At 45.6% G+C, this 14,779-nt stretch overlaps 2 long non-coding RNA genes across 2 annotated transcripts; one reads left to right on the top strand and one right to left on the bottom strand.

Annotated features, from left to right (window-relative positions):
- Positions 1-67: 67 nt before the first annotated feature.
- LOC114672834 (uncharacterized) lies at positions 68-12,072 on the top strand. The gene is made up of 3 exons (XR_003723355.2): positions 68-253; positions 2,359-2,488; positions 10,481-12,072. It is a non-coding gene; the product is annotated as an uncharacterized LOC114672834 (long non-coding RNA).
- LOC114672835 (uncharacterized) lies at positions 7,353-13,445 on the bottom strand. The gene is made up of 2 exons (XR_013404931.1): positions 12,862-13,445; positions 7,353-8,699 (listed from the first exon to the last, which is right to left on the bottom strand). It is a non-coding gene; the product is annotated as an uncharacterized LOC114672835 (long non-coding RNA).
- Between the last annotated feature and the right edge of the window lie 1,334 nt (positions 13,446-14,779).

The raw sequence follows: 14,779 nt of genomic DNA, 5'->3' as shown, positions 1-14,779 counted from the left end.
GCGCTACGATTGGCTGTGCCGGCAGCTGGGCGGGGCCTCTGGGTACTCTGACCCCTGGCGCTGTTCGTGGCTTGTTTACTGACTGTCCCAGAGCGGGGCGCGCCTGCCTCAGTGGACTTGGGGGAAGCGGAGCTGGTACCCCGAGGCTGCGCAGAGTAGGGTCGGGCGTCTCCCTGGAGCGCTCGAATCAACTAAGTACCCGACTTACTGCACTGGGCAGGTGGCTCCTGAAAAGACGTTTACAGCAAGCCCAGTATGGACTTTCAGCCTAACCTAGCTTTTCCTTAGTCCTGGAATCTTTGGTCCGCATAGCCGAGAGCCAGTGTACTCTAGTCCAGTGGCTCCTGTTTAGTCCACAGCAAAGGTGGGGCCGGGTGGAAGAACGCAGAGCCCGCGGGCAGAAGCCTTATCTCCCACTTAAGGGTGGGTGCAGCTGGGCTTTAGAAGAATCTGGTAGGGAAAGGCGTCCCCAAAACACGAGATGCTATCGTCAAGACCAGACCCTAGGAGGGAGAAGACTGGCTGCGTCTCCAGAGAGCGCGGGCGTTTTGTCAAGCATCCTTTCCAGACTCCTCCATTCAGAGATTCTTCTTTCTCCCACGTCTTTCCCAAAACCAACAGAAAGGAGTTATTTACAGAAACATTTGGTTGACAGGAGAAAAGCAGTTGATAACATTAGAAGCTGCTTTTATTCGCCCACTCTCTAGGTTATGGATTATATCTTCCTTGGTAACCAAGTCGTTCTCTTGAGATTTAAGAAATTTAATGACATTTAATGTCAGGATTTAAGATACAGAGAATGCAGAAATGTTGTAGATAGAGGAAAAATATGTATCTTAATCTAATGTATATATTAATTTATATAATTAAGCATTTAACGAACAAAACCCACAAACATTCTAAACTTTTGTCATTTTATTTTTTTATTACATAAAAACATTCGTCGTAGAAAATACCTTTCGGGGAAAAAATAATTACCTCTGCCTTTTCCCCCATAACCTTTTCGTATGCATATTTTGACTTTGTGAAAAATGAAGTCATTGTGTATTTCTGTTTGTCAGTTGAGTTCTACTGAAGATTAAACTGATAACTCTTTTAGAAGCACAATCACCGATAATTTTTTAAGTGGTAAAATATACCTAACGTAACAAGTACCATTTTAACCAATTTTGAATTCAGAGGCATTGAGTACGTTCACGTTGGGTAACCATTACTACTGTTTATCCCCAGAGCTTTTTTATCTTCCTCAACTGAAACTCTGTATCCACTGAATAATAGTTCCCCATTCCCCTTCTCCTAGCTCAGGTATCCACCATTATATTTCCTGTCTGCAGGAATTTGTTTACTATGTTTGGAGATTATTTCTCTCTCTGTCACTCAGGCTGGAGTGCAGTGGCACGTTCTCAGCTCACTGCAACGTCTGCCTCCTGGGTTCAAGTGATTCTTCTGCCTCAGCCTTCCGAGTAGCTGGGACTACAGGTGTGCGCCACCACGCCTGGCTAATTTTTGTATTTTTAGTAGAGATGGGGTTTCACCATTTTGGCCAGACTGGTCTCAAACTCTTGACCTCATGATTCCCCTGCCTGGGCCTCCTAAAGTGCTGGGATTACAGGTGTGAGCCACCGCGTCCGGCCAATTATTCCTTTTTTTATGCATTACTTCTCCGTAAAATACAATCTAACTGTGTTATCTGTCCTAGTCTCTTTTCTGTCGCTAGTAACAGAGTACCTGGAACTGTGTAATTTATGAGAAACATCATTTATTTCTTACAGTTTTAGAGGCTGGGAAGTCTGAGGTCCAGGGAGTGTATCTGGTGAAGGCCTTCTTGCTTGTGGGGATTGTTTGCAGAGGCCCAGGGTGGCGCAGGGCACCACAGGGCGAGGGAGTCGAGTGTCCTAGCTCGGGTCTCTCTTCCTCTTCTTTTAAAGCCATCAGTCCTGACTGGGCGCAGTAGAAGCGCACTTGGTCCTTTGCGATTTCCTTACTGGGAAGTGGGAGAGAAACTGCTCAGATGGCCTCCCCCTCCCCAGATTTGAAAGAGAGAGAGCGAGTTGTGAGTGAACGGCTTTGCTCTCCAGCACTTGTTTGGTGAAGAGCCTCAGGGTCTGGACTGTGACCTCCCAGCTCTCAGGAACCCCATTCACCACCAGAAGGGGTGGCATGTTCACCCTCTTATTCAGGAAGGAATTGGAAAACAAACATTTGAGAGTGTGAGGTCAAGAGCTAGAAAACCACAAGCCTCCGGCACCTGAGCCAGGGAAGATGCTGGGAGCACCTGCAGGATACTCCCATATTCTGCCCCCTTGGTACTTGTCAGCCTCTGAGAACTGAAGCCAGACCCTTTCTTTGCTTGAGCAGAAGAGCAGACCAAAGAGCTCATTGACTCAAGGAGCATCATGGCAACGGGGCTGTACTTGGAAGGGAAGAATCCAGGGTGTGATCCACAACCAAGGCCTGAAGAAGTGGGGTCTGTATTGACCTACCAAGGGTGAGTCATGACCCAAGTGCTGGGTCTCTAGCCATGGGTGGTCCTTCCAACCATTTCCCCTCCTGCAGAGGGGCTGGTGTTTTTCTTCATTTCTCATAACCTTCTTGGGAGCACAGGCTTTGGTTTCTGCCTTCCCTGGATCAGGCCTCCCGCAATGCAGTTGCTCTAACAGAAACTATTAGCAATGACACAGTACCACAGAAGCAAGCTCCTTGCGAACAGTGATTACTGACGATATTGTCTTCTAGAGACCATTCTAATGACTAGACAGCCTTGGTGCAGGAGCTGTTGTCGGTCATGAGGAGCATTTCCTTGTCTATGTAGAGGAACTGAAACCTTTATGGCCAGCAAAATTTACCCAAAGCAATCACTGGAATACTCATCACACCATCATGGCCCATTGTATCACTTTTGTTCCCTATATATGTGGTCCCATTTTCAGGACCAGTACTCCCTTATGTGGGGAGCAGGACAGATGCCGTGAGTTACTTATAGTGACTCATTAGTTGGGGGATTTGCTAGTATTTTCATCAAAGTTGAATCTAGTGAAACATTTGATTGAACTGGCTCCCAAATTCAGAATAAACCAACACCACTCAGGAAACCTATTTACAGCAAGAACTCAGGAGTGGGAACGCATCTTCCACTGTCACCTTGATTAACAATAGCTCTGACCTGTGGGAGGACGGTCCTATCTCCTGTAACAAACATAGGGTAGTGATGAGCCAGCTCCTGCTGCTCCTACATTCTCATCACTTAGATAAGCACATGCAAGTGACTGCAAGCCTTCCAGCCTCCATCAGCATCCTCCAGTTCTCCCCTGACCGCTCTCATTCATGTTCCGCACTGATTCAGAGGTCCAGTCCTGAGTATCAAAAAGAAACATTTGTGAGCCTTTCTAGAAATCAATCAATCAATCATTCATGGATTATAGTGAACTCTTCCCTACTAAACACATCTCCAGAAATTTAGACTCGGTAACTCCCTTCCTGAATGTCTTTCCAAGGCCCCAAGTGACACTGATGTTCCATAGACAATGTTTTACACAGCAAAGTGCTTGTGTGGGTGGAAGGCAGCTGACCTTCCCTGAAATCCTGATTACAGGTTCTGTTTAGAACATGGAGTCTCATTTTGAGAAGCTCTTAGTATTTAGCATTCACAGGAAGTTCACAGGTTCCAGAAAACACTGGACAGCACTCAGGGAAAAAAGAAGGGGCAGAGATGGAGACACTTGGTCAGTGTGGCCAGAGCATCCTGGGGGAAATGCACTGAGGGATGGGGGAAATGCACTGAGGGATGGAGGGGCAAATGCACGCGGGTGATGGGGAGAAGAGCAACACAGATAGCAAAGACACTGTCCAGACAACCTCCCAACTCAGGAGAAGGGACTGAATCCAAGAGGAGAAGAGGAGGGATGAGGCTGGGTGTTGAGGCATGCCCCAAAGTCTGTGAAGTCTGTGAAAATCAGACACCCGTAGATTTGATTTTAGTGTCCTGATAGAAAAAGAAAAACAATGCTAGCCATAATTTTTAAAGGCTTTGATATTTTGGGAAATAAGCTTCTCATTTGAGGCTAGATTTAGTTCCTTCCCTCTGAAACATGTTCAATTCATGATTTCTACTTAATTCAGGTTTTCTAGTTTTGTAACAACTTAAGCTGGTTGATCAAGCTTGCAGGCAGGCAGGCAGGAAGGAAGGAAGAAAGGAGGGAAAAGAAGGAAGGAAGGAAGAAAGGAAGGAAGGAAAGAAAGAAAGAGAAACAGTAAAAGAAAAAAAAAGGAAAGAAGGAAGGAAGAAGACTACAAAAGTCTCGACATGAAGTGTTTCTGCAAGTAAACAAGGAATTCCTTTTGTACCAAGGACTCCAAAGTTGTCTGGACTCCTTAGGTGTCACAAGGCCACTGGCCCTGATGTTTCAGTGAACTGTGAAATAAAGCACTGACCCGCTGCTGTTCCACCGTGATGCCTCCAATCTCTGGGCCTCAAGGGAAGATAGTGTTTGTTCATTCTGCAATTACTTATTTAGGATGTACTTGTTGGGTGAGTGGTGAGCGTGATGGTTGACAGGCAGACACAGACAATAATCAAGTACACAAGTAAAGAGTAATTAAGGCCACTTATTTTGGAATTAAATAATTTGGGGCTCAAATCGTAGTTCAGTTTTTTGACAACCATATCACTTTGGGCAAGACACTTAAATGTGTGGAGCCTCCACTTCCTCACCTGTAAAGGGGAATTAAAAATGTGGGTATTGAGAGGATTGAAGCAGATAGGTTAGGTAGTGCTTAGAAAGTAGTCCCAAGCACACAGCTACTATTCTTCTTACAAATGTTTTGGAAGGTTAGAGTGCCCCTGAATCATTGAAACACTCTTATGGGAGCCATACCTTAACACACATTACTGAAGATTTTAGATAGAATTGTCAAAAAACACAGAAAAGTAATGAAGAATGTGACAAGCCCTTGAGACCTGGGGAAGGCCAGTCAACTGAAGTCTTAGGACAGAGCAAAGAGGGATGGATTAGGGATATGGTACCATAAGCATGACCTGGAGCTGTGCCAATGCCCTATCTCTGGCGAGCTCTTTTCCATGGTTCGATGTAGGGTGAAGGAGCTCCTGGGTCCTTGGGGTTTCTCAGCCAAAACAGCTTCCATCATCATTGCTTTCTCCTCTGTTGTTTCTTGGTTGTTGAGCCCCAAAATGTGTGATGCCTTGAAAGAGGTTAAAGGTGGGCATCATCTCTCCCTAGAATACAAGCTTAATCGGCAGTGGCCCGTCTGGAAGGCTTGTGTTTTTCTCCTTCTTCTCGTGCATATTCTCAGGAACATAATAAGCACATCAAGAAACGACTTTCTTGATTTCTAGCAAGAAAAATCACGACTTCCTTGACTTTTAGTGGATCGACCATTGTTGTGTTGTCCTGGAAAAACAGATGTGGAGCAGACAGGAGTGAACATTTGCCTTCAAGCTTCAGTCTCTATGTCCTGGCCTGTTCATAATTTGATGAAAAAGCCATTGATTTGTTTAAAAATGTAGAATATGTGAATGTTTAATTACCAGATAGAGCAAATAACCCACCAGCTCTCTGGCTTATAAACAATAATGGCCCACATCCCCCCCACCTTGTTCCTAGAGCACTAAGCCTGTCAGTGAGGTGGCTTGGTTTGGAAGTTTCCCTTTGAAATTTCCAATGAATAACTTATTGGTGGCTGTTTTCAAGGATTCTCAGAGGACCTTAGCCTTTGTCCTTCCAGCAGTTTCATCTGTTATTTTTCAGTAATATTTTAGGTGAAAAACAAATGGAACAAGTAATCACTATGAAAAACATAGAAAATACAGATAAGCAAGGCAAAAATACCCAAAGACTCACCCAAAATCCCACTGTCCTTGTTGGCCTTGTGAAACCAGTGGTCAACTGGGAACACACTGCTCACTTACATGCCAAGCACAGCATTCGCCTTGTCATGTATTATGGCATTTGATCATCAGGATAGCCCTCATCCCCATTTAACAGATGTGTACAGTGAGGTTAGAGAGGTTATGGAGCTTGCCTAAGGGCACAGGGCTAGTCAGTGAGGAAGCCAGGATTTGATCTCAGGAGGTGGAACTCCAACAAATGGGAATGCAGTGCTGTAGGGGTGTATGGAACCTGGTACTGAGGGCGGGCAGTCATTAGGAGAATTGCAGGAGGACCACAGGGAACAGTTTATGCTAAACCTGACCTTCTCTGCAGTTCACAGGAGCAGCAACCAAGACACCACACCCCTCCCAAGGGCAGCAGCTGAGAGGTCATTTCCTAGCACACAGTTCCCAATTCTCATCCTCTGCTTCCATTCAAAACTTCCTCAAAAGCACTTCCTGTTTTCTGTGACTCCCCGCTGAGTTTTGGAGAAATCTTATCTTCTGCCTGGGGTTCTGGAGCAGGTCACAGAGCAGGTGGTGGGTGGGATGGAGGGGAGAATACTCACAGTCTGACCTCAGTCTCATGCCTGCAGACCCGTGGTGTATATAACACAAGGGGGATGATACTTTCTTGTGCAAATATGATTTTTTTTTCTTTTTTCGTGTTCCCTTTACAAGGACATCTACCCTATACAGACAGGGATATTGCTTTCTCACAGATGATCAGAATTCTAACAATAGGAATGTGAAGAGAAAAAAGAATCAGTGTTCAGAATTAGACTTTCCTGATAGATTCCCGAGTTCACAGTGATCCAAAAGCCAAGGCTGAAGAGAGAGGAAAAGATTTTCTAAATTCCTGGAGCCGGTCTGAAAACCTCTCTTATGAACCTAGAGGTCAGCGTCATCATGGAATTCATTGTCCAGAGCTTGGTGGAGGTGGAGAAAGAGGCGAGAAGAGTCACCTCCCGAACTGGGAGAGTGACAGGGGGTTTCTGCAGGAGGCTGAGGGCTGTAGCCTCCTCACACTCACGCCTGGGGTGGCTGAGCTTGGAGCATGTGGGCTCTGGAATATTTCCACACTCAGGCTTACATGGAGGGTGGGGAAGCAGGTCAGACAGGTTGGGATGACCAAAGGCAGCAAACACAGACTGCTCAGAAGACCCCAGGACACTTGGACAACCATGGGAGGAAGAATGGCTCCCTGAACAATGAAAGAGACTACATTTGGGGGAGTGTGATCCAAGTCAAATTTATTTCAAGAAGATTAAAGGAATATGATAGTTCTGGAAAGCATACTGGAGTAATGAAGCCCAAGAAGAGGGTTACTGCATGGGTGAAACAGAAAGGGGCTAATGAGTTCCCAGAACATGGGAGGAAATGGTCAAGTGTTGATAAAGCCTGGAAAACTCAAGTTTACAACCTCTCCTTAGGCCTGTACTGTAATTCCCATGGCCACACTCTCATGTTCAGTTTTATTCAGGCATTAACAAGGACAAAGGTTGAGAAACATAGGAGAGGAATGCTAGAGTCTCTTTAATGGTATGGACATTCTCTTCATCAGCCTCATGTACTCAGCTTTGGGGTGATGCTTCCTGGCTGGTGCTCTTCTTCCCCCACACCTCGTCTTCCTCCTGGCTGATTTCTCTGCGTGATTTGCATAGTGGAGTGTTCAGGGAACTTGAGGGATCTGCACACTCTATGTACAAACTTCATCCAGGCTGTGCCAAATAGTATTTTAGAATGGTCAGGGCTTAGCGCCCAGGATCACCCATCCGGAGGCTTTGCAAGGGGTAGGCAGACATGGCCCCGAGAGAGCCCATGGCTTGATGAGTTAAGTGCACGTTGAAATTCAGGCCCCACGGGCCCTCCCTCTAGGCAACTCTGAGCAATCTACAAAGTCTGCATGAGCAGACAGATAATCTGCTGCTGCACACACACAGAGCTTACCCCTGCTCACTAAGGCTCACCTCCTATGATGCCTCCTAGGCAGACAGAAGTTAAGGCTGGCTTGCCACACTCACATTCTAGGACCAGGGACCTGCACCTGCCCTTGCTACGCTGACCAGTCTCCCAGGCTGTCACCACTGCCCTTGGAAGAGCTCACACTGCTGATATTCCAACCTCCTTCCTTGCTCTTGCCAAGAGGTGGCAAGAGGGTTCCCTTATTCACCTGCCCACTGAAAACCAAAAATTTTTTTATTACAGTAAAATAGACATAATATAAACTTGACCATTTTCACAATTTTTGAGAGCAGCATGAAGTTCATTTGCATTGTCGTGCCACCATCACCACCATCTATCTCCAGAACTTTCTCTTCATCCCAAACTGAAACTCCTAACCCATTCAACATTAAATGTTCATATCCTTTTCTCCTAGCCCCTTAATTTTAAATGGATGAGGATAATATTTTTGAAATAATAATGTTTATTTCCTGTTGACTTTCTTTTCGACAATCTGCCCTTGATACAGACAGAGGTATCCATTGTCTTGGGAGTAGTTAAGATTGTGAAAGGGGAAATGGGACGAAAAAGAGCCAAATGTTCAGGGTATAGCTTCTATTAATAAAACAACATTTTTGAGACCTGGCTTTCAGCAAAAAGCCAGGCTTTATAAACAGAGGCAAATGTCCTTCCAAATTCCAACGGGCTGCTGGGAAGCTGGGTGGGCACTCAGGATGGTCTGGCTCCAGGTCACCTTGCCTTGCACCACTGTCTTTAGGAGTGAAAACAATCCATGAGCAGCATCATATCTGTGCTAACAAATAGTGGAGCGGGTATTGTGGAGGAGGATTCAAGGCGTCTTTAAAACCTGGAAGACAGAACAAGGGATGAGAAGTACAGGTGGCAAGTGTCAGCTCACATAGAATTAAAATCTGCTTTTCTAGTCATCCAACTCTGGGATGATTTGAGCGGAGACTGACTGACCCTTGTATTTCATGGCGGGTGATGCTCGGGCTGAACTTCGAGACATCCCATTTCCTCCTGACTCTTGGATCCTATGCCCCTATTTTAAGAGCAACCAGAATTACTGTGCTTCCTAAAGTGTGGCCTCACGCAAGGGCCTTGGGTAAGTTTTAGTGTTCAGGGGATGGAATAAACATGGTCATGAAATATGTCACGAGATGGGGCCTGAGGGCTTTCCCTGAACTTCTATGCATAGCAAAGAGCAAAGGCTCCTGAGCAAACAAAACACAGAAATAAACCTTTAGAGTCATGTGGCTCATGGTGAACTTTTCACTATTCCAGGGAAATGGAGAAAAATGAGGAGCACTGGGTAACTTTTTTTCCTTTTCCGCAAAGATTAAGTTATTCCATTGAAAGGAATGTTAATTATTCTCAGACTATAACCTTCCTACTTTCTGTCTCTCTTTTGTTTCTTTCCTTCCTTGCTGCTCTTTTTTTTTTTTCCTCCGACAGAGTCTTGCTCTGTCACCCAGGCTGGAGTGCAGTGGCACTATCTTGGCTCGTTGCAACCTCTGCCCCCCGGGCTCAAGCAATTCTCATGCCTCAGCCTCCCCGGTAGCTGGGATTACAGGCGCGTGTCACCACGCCGGGCTAATATTTGTATTTTTAGTAGAGACAGGGTTTCGCCATGTTGGCCAGGCTGGTCTTGAACTCCTGGCCTCAAGTGATCCACCTGCCTCGACCTCCCAAAGTGCTGGGATTACAGGCGTGAGCCACCGTGCCCCGCCCTTCCTTGCTTCTTTACTTTTTAAATTTTTTTCATTTGGAATATTTTTTCTCTATTTATTAATTTCTTTCTTTCCTTCTCTTTCTTTTGGGGCATGATGATTGGTGACAGCATTGGATAGATATTGCTGTTTCTGTGTTCTTCGCAAAACAAAGTGTCAGAGTGTCAGTCCTCCATGTTCTTTATAAAAGTTTGCTATTTCATAACATTCCCAAAGTGTGGGAACCACTGACAATAGCAAGTCTTCTCAAGGTTTAAGAGTCAGTTAAGGAAAAAAAAAAAAAAAAAGCAACCAGGTGCAGTGGCTCATGCCTGTAATCCCAGCACTTCGGGAGACCAAGGTGGGTGGATCATGAGGTCAAGAGATAAGACCATCCTGGCCAACATGGTAAAACTCTTTCTCTACTAAAAATACAAAAATTAGCTGGGCGTGGTGGTGCATGCCTGCAGTGCCTGCTACTCGGGAGGCTGAGGCAGGAGAATCACTTGAACCTGGGAGGCAGAGGTTGCAGTGAGCCGAGATTGTGCCATTGCATTCCAGCCTGGGCAACAGAACAAGACTCCAATTCAAAAAAAAAAAAAAAAAAAAAGCTACTCTTCATTGGATCTTTATTGGAAATAGCTTTAAGGGGCAGAGAGAAGTAAGATTCCTTTTTATTTCTCATTTTCAAATAAAAAATGAAAATAGTCATTCCAAAGTGACAAGAGAGAATATAATCAAGCCTTTAGTGTACTTTTGCCCGGCTTATGGAGGGATAAGATAAAAATGTCACTAGGTGAAAACAATGAGATAAATTCACAGCTGGGAACATTGTACAATATCACCAGTGTTGCACGTTTGCTCAGTAGCTGGCTGTTCTCCATGTCAACAGGATGTATGTGGCTTGTTTTAACTCAAGGTCCTCCAGGAGTATGTGTCCAACCACCAAGGTGGGCAACAGAGTTTGGAGGCTGAATCCTTCGGTACCTGGAGCGGGATGGCAATGGAACCACACAGAATGGCCCAGAGCCCTGAGAAGGCTTCCTTCCCAGCAAAAGGCACCTGCACAGAAATTCAGCCCATAAAGTCAGGCAGAGACGGACACGGATGACAATTGGATAATGAGTGTTGGCATTAACAAGCATTGAAAATAAGTCACTAGACAATTAAACTCACAGTGTCAGAAAATCTTACAGCTTATGTATAATCAAATGAAACTAAACTTGATAGAGTGTTCACCAGATTTGACAATAATCTTTAAAATGTATGACATTGCCTGTAATGAGTTCGGAGCTCAACGTTTTCTAAACCAGTAATAACTGTAATTATTGAGTAATTAATCTGTCCTGATGGTGGAAAGAATGAATTTTTTCCCTTCTTGCTAAAAGAGTGAGATTACAAAAGTTGTTATATGTAGCAAAAAATTTGGTAAAAATTATAAAGTGTGTTAGCCATTGATTAATAACATAATGTTTTTCTGGGAGAAAAGAAAACCAGATAGAGTGCAACATAAATGCAAAGTTTTGCTCAGCAATTAATGTTTTCTCTTTTTGGATTTTAATTGTCATGTACTGACAGCCAAAAAACCACATATATCATGTCCAGTCCGAAATACAGGAAAAAAATGTGCATAAAGATGTTTAGCCCAGCTTTGTTTTCAATAGGGAATAATGCCTGAGTGTTTCACAGTAGAGAATTGGGATATGACAACATTATTATAGTATCTTGCAGCCATTAAAAGGAATGTTTCTGAAAAGCTTCTAATAACATTGTAACAAAAACTGTGTCATCATCTTCCGTTTAAAAAAAGCAGGGTATAAAATCCAACACTTCATATGATTTCAGCTACATTAAAGCATGTCTAGAAAATACAACCAAAGGGAATAAAAACTTTCATTGCCTCAAATTACCCCAAAGGCAGGGGGCAGCCCGTGGCCAGGGAGGGCCAGCCTCAGAAGGACTGAAGTTGCTGACTTGTGCCTACGGCGGCAGCAGCTGCTGGTTTCTCCTTCCATGTTAATCTGGGTCACAGAATCTCGTGATTTACAGAAGCAGCTCTGGCTCATTCTTGGGTGACTGGCCTGCCTTCTTGGAAGACAGGATGATGCTCATCAACACTGGCTGTGACGCAACCTGAGGGCTCTGCAAACCTCCCGTGGGGCACACACTGGGGCAGGGGCCTCAGCATCTGAGTCTCTGCTCTGAGGATGGAGCGGGCAGGATGGGTGAGGCAGAGAGGAAGAAAGTTCTCCGGATGTCCTGGTTAGTCACCCTGATTGTGGGAAATGCACACTCATGGCTGAATCAGCAAGAATCAAGTCTCTTGGCCAGAAAAACAAGCCATTACAGCCTGAGAATCTCTCAGGACACACACACACACCCCACACACACCAAACACACACACACACCACACATCACACATACACACACCACACACACCCCACACCACATACACATATGCACACACACCACACACACCAAACACACACACACCACACACACCCCCACTCACACTACACACACACGCACACACCCCACACATCTCACACACATCACACATACACACACCACACTCACACCACAAACATGCACTCACACCACATACACGCACACACCACACACACACCATACCACATGCACACCACACACACGCACACACCACACACACACACCACATGCACACCACACGTGCACACACCCCACACACCTCACACACACACATCACACATACACCACACTCACCCCCACACACACCACATACACACATGCACACACCACACACACCATACCACACACACGCGTGCACACACACACCACACACACATATATGCACATACCAACAAAGACAGACTTATCCCATATATACACACATACACACATGCACAAAACACATATACACATGTGCATATGCACACTATGCTACACATATGCACGACACATGTACACATACATTAATGTACATGTACACAAGTGCACACACACATGCACAAAATACAGATGCATACATCTGCATATACATGTACACTCATGACACACACATCCACACACGTGCACACACACATATATACTGCAGTATAATATTCTTAGTAGAATAGTATGAGGGGCCTCAGTTGTGGTCAGGTGACCTGACGCTTAGTCTGAATTGTTAGTAATTGAACCGTATAATTTTGTCTAAATCTTTTCATCTCTGCTTCCAGCCCGCAGAGAGTGTGGTTGACTCAAACCATCTGGAAGTTCTCTTTAGTTGTAAAATTCTGTGATTTCAATGGGAAAAGACGGTATCGTCCACCCAGAGCTCACCTGAGCTCCTTCTCTGTACCCTGAGGAGGATCCTGGGGGCTGGAGTCACAGCCCAGGGTGCTTGTGAGGCCGTCCTCACCCAGCGCCAGCCCCAGGAGTGTTGCCACCAGGGATAGCCCAGCGTCTCCAAGGACCTCTGCTGTGAGCATTCCTGTGGCTTCTTCCCTGCCCCTCCTCCTCACACCCACATACTTCTTCCATCCTTTCGGATCACGAATCTGCCTTGGGAGCAAATAGGCAGGAACCAGCAACCTTCTGAGGCCCAGGGCTTCCAGGAAGAGGTCAGCAGCTGTCTGTCCCGAAGGCATTTCCAGGAGTTCCTTTCTGCTCAGCGGAGGTGGAAGGGGGCTCACTGCTCCTTAACTCTCCCTATCAGAGGTGTCCCCCTGGTCCACCCTCTCTGGCCGTGGCATTCACTTACGGCAGACAAGCGGCTCCTGTCCTGAGTCAACGTCTGGAAGCCACCAGGCCCTGGGCTGGGAGGATTTGGAGCCTGTCATCAGCATGTGACTTTCGGTTGTGATGCTCAAGTCTGACCTCATCCTCAGGTTGCCACCCAAAGCCCAGCTGTGATCCGGATTGCTGAAGATTGCCCTTGACAGCAAATTCCTCAGGCAGCTGTGGAGCTGAGCCCTGAGGACTCGGTGAGCCAGGGCTGGGCCCTCACCCTCACACTATTCCTCATGAACAGTTCCGTTTAAGTTCTCAGGAATTCATAGTCCTGCAGACTGTGGTGCCAGGTCTCACATATGAATTCAAACTAAAAACAAAACCCCTGCCAGGCAAAGGAGAAAAGAAGTCAAAGAAAACGCTCACTTCTTCCCCCTCTGAGAACGTTCTTTTTTTTTTTTTTAAATAATAAATATTAAATTATTTAAAAAGCAATCAATCCCTTTTCCTGTCCCTCTTTTCTGGGGGACCCTGCTTTGTTGAGCTGTTCTAAATACAATGGGTAGTCTTGTACATTACTCTGCCAGCTTTGTTGTTACCTGGACATTTTTAGGTTTCAGCTTTATGTTTTTAGATTTTTTCAAAGAAAACTGTGGTAATATATATAAACACAAAATTTACTACTTTACCCAACTTGAACTGCACAGATCAGTGGCATTAAATATATTCATATTGTTGTGCAATCACCACCACCATCCCCTCCAGAAACTATCTTCATTTTGCAAAACTGAAACCATCTTTTAATTAATTCATTCATTTATTTTGAGATGGAGTCTCACTCTGCCACCCAGGCTGGAGTGCAATGGAGCAATCTCATCTCACTGCAACCTCTGCCTTCTGGGTTCAAGCGATTCTCCTGCCTCAGCCTCCTGAGTAGCTGGGATTACAGGCGCCCCCCCCACCACGCCCGGCTAATTTTTTTTGTATTTTTAGTAGAGACGGGGTTTCATCATGTTGGCCAGACTGGTCTCGAACTCCTGACCCCAAATGATCTGTCTATCTTGGCTTCCCAAAGTGCTCGGACTACAGGCGTGACCCGTCACACCTGGCCTCTATCTTTTCATTCTTTTTTTTTTTTTTTTGAGATGGAATTTTCACTCTTGTTGCCCAGGCTGGAGTGCAGTGGTGCAATCTCAGCTCACTGCAACCTCTGCCTCCTGAGTTCAAGTGATTCTCCTGCCTCAGCCTCCCAAGTAGCTGGAATTTCAGGCACGCACCACCATGCCTGGCTAATTTGTTTTGTATTTTTAGTAGAGACAGGGTTTCACCATGCTGCCCAGGCTGGTCTCGAACTCCTGACCTCAGGTGATCCACCCACCTCCGCCTCCCAAAGTGCTGGGATTACAGGTGTGAACCACCGCACCTGGCCCATGTTTTGACTCTTAATGAAAGCTTTCCACTTACTTCTAAGCTCAGATCCCTGCACTTCCCTCTTGGTTTTACAGCCCGGCTGTTATCTAGCCGTTGT

This window comes from Macaca mulatta, chromosome 15 (genome assembly GCF_049350105.2).
Source record: "Macaca mulatta isolate MMU2019108-1 chromosome 15, T2T-MMU8v2.0, whole genome shotgun sequence".
In the NCBI taxonomy this organism is placed as follows: Eukaryota; Metazoa; Chordata; class Mammalia; order Primates; family Cercopithecidae; genus Macaca; species Macaca mulatta.
This window is presented reverse-complemented; position numbering and strand designations above follow the sequence as displayed.